This window comes from Periophthalmus magnuspinnatus, chromosome 4 (genome assembly GCF_009829125.3).
Source record: "Periophthalmus magnuspinnatus isolate fPerMag1 chromosome 4, fPerMag1.2.pri, whole genome shotgun sequence".
NCBI classification, from domain to species: domain Eukaryota; kingdom Metazoa; phylum Chordata; class Actinopteri; order Gobiiformes; family Gobiidae; genus Periophthalmus; species Periophthalmus magnuspinnatus.
In genome coordinates, this window is record NC_047129.1 from 3,977,073 (window position 1) to 3,981,665 (window position 4,593).

Below are 4,593 nucleotides of genomic sequence, written 5' to 3' on the forward strand. Positions count from 1 at the left end.
TCGGACGGTTTGCCAGAATCTCTTTGTGGCCATCTGATAGTCCTCCCTCATGGCCTCCCCAAACTCCTCCCAAACCTGAGTTGTTGCCTCTGTGACCGCACGAGCCGTGGCATGCTTGGCCCGCCGGTACTCATCAGCTGGCTCAAGAGTCCCACGAGCCAACAAGGCTCGATAGGACTCCTTCTTCAGCCTGACGACATCCCTTACTTCCGGTGTCCACCACCGGGTTCGGAGATTGCCGCCACGACAAGTACCACAGATCTTACGACCACAACTACGAGCAGCCACATCGACAGTTGAGGTGGAGAACATGGCCCACTCAGAGTCCATGTCTCCGGCCTCCCCTGGGATCAGAGAGAAGCACTCCCGGAGGTGTGAGCTGAAGACCCCTCTGACAGAGGGCACCGCCAGAAGACCCTCACTCCTCCGCCAGAAGACCTCCAACTCATGACCTGGTGGCAATCAGTTGACAGCTCAGCCCCTCTCTTTATCCGAGTGTCCAAGGCACGTGATACGAGATCAGATGACACGACAACAAAGTCGATCATCGTCCTCCGACCTAGGGTGTCCTGGTGCCATGTGCACTAATGGATACCCTTGTGCTCAAACTTGGTATTTGTTATGGACAAACTGTGACTAGCACAGAAGTCCAATAACAAAACACCGCTCGGGTTCAAATTGGGGAGGCCATTCCTCCCGATCACGCCCCTCCAAGTGTCACTGTCATTACCCACATGGCCATAAAAAAAAACCATTGAAGTCATTACCCACATGGGCATTAAAGTCCCCCAGGACACCAACGGAGTCCCCGGTTGGTGCACTGTCTAGTACCCCTCCCAGGGACTTCAAGAAGGCCGAGTACTCTGCACTGCTGTTTGGCCTGTAGGCCGACCCGTTCCCGACCTGAAGGCACAGGGATGTGACCCTCTCGTCCACCGGGGTGAACTCCAACACATGGTGGCTGAGCTGTGGGGCAATGAGCAAGCCCACACCAGCTTGCCGCCGTTCCCGCGGGCAACGCCAGAGAAATGGAGAGTCCAGCCCCTCTCAAGGAGTTGGGTTCCAGAGCGCAAGCTGTGCATGGAGGTGAGGCCGACTATATCTAACCGGTAACGCTCAACCTTCCGCACAAGCTCAGTCTCCTTTCCCCCCCAGTGAGGTGATATTCCATGTCCCCAGAGCTAGTCTCCATGTCCAGAGATCCATTCGTCGGGGCCCCTGCCTTCGACTGCTGCCCGGATCTCTCTGCACGCGCCCCTCATGGCTCTTACCTCAGGTGGTGGGTCCATGGGAGGATGGCCCCATGTCGCTCCTTTGGGCTGGGCCCGGCTGGGCCCCGTGGGTAAAGGCCCAGCCAACAGGCGCTTGCTGTCGAGCACCCACCCCAGGCCTGGCTCCAGGGTGGGGCCCCGGTAACGCCAGTCCGGGCAACATAACTGGCCTTGTTGTATTTCTCGTCATGTAGGGCTTTTGAACCGCTCTTAGTCTGACCAGTCTCCCAGGACCTGTTTGCCATGGGTGACCCTACCAGGGGCATGAAGCCCCTGACAACATAGCTCCTAGGATCATCCGGGTGCTCAAACCCCTCCACCACGTTAAGGTGACGGTTCTGGCATTGTTCTGGCATCGCTTGTACTCCGAGAAACGTATCATGCCTGATCCCGGGCTTTAAGAAAGCCGTGACCAAGACCGCCGGGAAAGGTGGCAAGAAGAAGAAAAAGGCCAGGTAGGAGAGCTATGCCATCTACGTGTACAAGGTGCTGAAGCAAGTCCACCCCGACACTGATATGTCCTCCAAGGCCATGAGCATCATGAACTCCTTCGTAAACGACATCTGGTGCACTGCAACAAGCGCTCCACCATCACGTCTAGGGAGATCCAGACCGCCTTGCGCCTCCTGCTGCCCGGAGAGCTAGCCAAGTACGCCGTGTCCGAGGTCATCAAGGCCGTCACCAAGTACACAAAAAAGCATTCAAAGTAAAAATAAACATGCTTTTTTCCTGTCAGTTTTTTGGCTAAAAAGTAATGCCAGATGGGGCTTTAAAGATGGAAACAGGAATTTTCTGAGTTTTAAATACAAGACAGATGCAAAATTACTCAAATCGATGTGAATAAGCAAATAATGAGGGAACACTGTTATCACATGTTTAAAAATTCATAAAAGTTGATTTAACATATTAAGTCCTCTCTAAACATTTACTTTTTGCTGATAACCCAATCACTAACCATTTTCCAGCTTGCAAACATTCATATTAGATCTTGATCCATTGCAATTACATTTTTTTTTACTCCCTCCAATAAATACAAAGTACTTCCTATCAAGAATAAAAACGACATTTGCGTAATTCGGCCTGCTCGTTGCTGCCCCCTGCAGTTCTCTTGTCTCCTCTCCACTGATGAATGGCTTCAGTTGCAGTGTGAAGAATTGAGTTCTTCTGACAAAGTGTTGAGTTAATTGGAGGATTATTCCCATGCCAGGTCTCATTAGTTCACCAGTCTTATGTCATTGATTCAACCCATTCAAAGCAGGAGGGAAGCGGTTGGTTGATGTGGTCACATGGTTGCGGTGTCTTTAGCCCCCTGCTGTTTGCTCTGTGGTGGGAGCCTGTTTTGCTGGATTAATTATTTGGAAGTTAGCAGCCGGAAAAGCCTTACCTACGTATGCCTTTAAGGACCATTACAGCGCAATCAATCAACACGGCGAGATTCACTCACTTGCTGACAGAGAGGGGAGGCTGCTGCTCTGCTACATAATAAAATTATCTTTGAAAATAAAACTGGGTTAAAATGGTGATATTTACATCTGTGTTGGGGTGTTTAAAGGAATAATATGTAAGAATTTGATTTTAAATTCCATAAACATTACCTAACCATGTCCCCAGATATGAGTCAAATATAGCTTTTTAATGCTGATGTATTTTTAATTACAAAAATATTGGACATGATGGGCAAGTTGTTTGTTGTTTTGATTCTCTTGAATTTCAATGCTAAAATCCAGTTGGTTTAAACCTTAAATGACTCTTTCTGATCGGAATCGTCACCCCAGCATCTGCAGCCAATAATTAGTCAGTGCTAGTGCAGCCTCTTCAGCTGAGTGAGTAAATTCTGGAGGTGCTGAGCTTTTAAACAGAGCACAGGTTAGTTAATTTAAATTGTAGAAGGGGGAAAAAAACTAGGTCTGTCCTATTAAAATGCTACATGTTGTTCCGCCATTTTGAATGCTAAAAATAAATATAGTACTCATTACAATCAGAAATCAGAAACAATACACAAACAAACATTAGTAACTTAGATGTGGATGACAGGCAGTCTGTCTGTGTGTGTGTGAATAATATTTTGTGCAGTATAAAAATATTCCTTATTTGACCTTAGTAAGAATGTTATTTGGTTGCTTCAAAACGCCATGTGGAATCAAACCAAACACAAAGATACGGTGCTTCATCTCTAAAATTGTCTCAGAATAAAGAGGAGGCAATACACTTCTCCTACATTCCTTTTATTGCTTTGAAAATTCTGTGTATGCGTGTGTGGCTTAAGTAAGCTGACAGGATGAACAGGATCATGCTGCATAAGGACTGTTTGAGTAGTCCCTGGGAGAGATCACAAGATTACTCTAGCATGCATGGCTCACATATAAAACCTCTCCAGGCATGTTTTAGATGTGGGAACAACGTTATAACATGGTAGAAAGCTCAAAAACGTTGATTGTACACAATACCTCCTCTTTACGATACCCCAATATGAAGATCTGGATAGATGAGAGAGACGTAGTCTATCTCCTGGAGCAGACCCAGAGCAAAGCCTCCCTCCTGGGGTTCAAAGTGACTGAAATGAGGGTGATCCAGGGATCACCTCCAGGTACTGCTGTCAGCTCTTTAAACAGCCCAAACTTGAATTCATAATTATTTATAAGCTGACTTGAAGATTTGTTGGTCATGTAAAATTGATCTGCAGTAAATAGTAGTTATGGTCAATTCACCAACTGCATTTTGTTTTTGATAAATTAAGGTCAGTCTTGAAGAGAAATTAAAGGCACCGTACCTGATTTTTACTAAAAATGTGAGAAACCTAACTAGTTTGCAGTGCTCCAGTGAAATTCTGGCCCAAAAATGCTTATGAACCGCTGCTGGGAAAAAGAGAAAAAATGAACTAGCCTGTCTCTGGAGGTCAGTAATAGGCCTCTACAATTTTATTCTCAGTGAAATATTGATTATGGTCTTAGTCCTTTTTCTCACTTTTTAGGTGTCCAAGTCTCGAGTTTGTCTCTGTCTCTCAATTTCTCTTTCCTTCGCCCTGGCTCTCTAGGTCCCTCCCCCCTTCCCGCTCCATTTCCTTTCTCTATTGTTCTATCATTCTCCCTTTCTCTCCCTCCCTCTCTCTATATTTCTTGTTCCTTCCCTCTCTCTCTCTCTCTCTCCCCGGCTCACTCCTTTCCTTCCTCTCTTTCTAGCCCTCCTTTCCTTCCTCTCTTGATCGGTTGTTCTCCCCATCTCTCTCTTGCTCTTTCTCTGCTCTCTCCTCCCTCCTTCTCTCCCTCTGTCTCCCTCTGTCCCATCTGGTTTGGAGCTGATCAATGCCTCGCTGACCTCCATT

At 47.0% G+C, this 4,593-nt stretch overlaps 1 pseudogene; it reads left to right on the top strand.

Annotated features, from left to right (window-relative positions):
* Positions 1-310: 310 nt before the first annotated feature.
* On the top strand, positions 311-1,981 carry LOC117394123 (histone H2B-like; annotated as a pseudogene).
* The last annotated feature ends 2,612 nt before the right edge of the window (positions 1,982-4,593 follow it).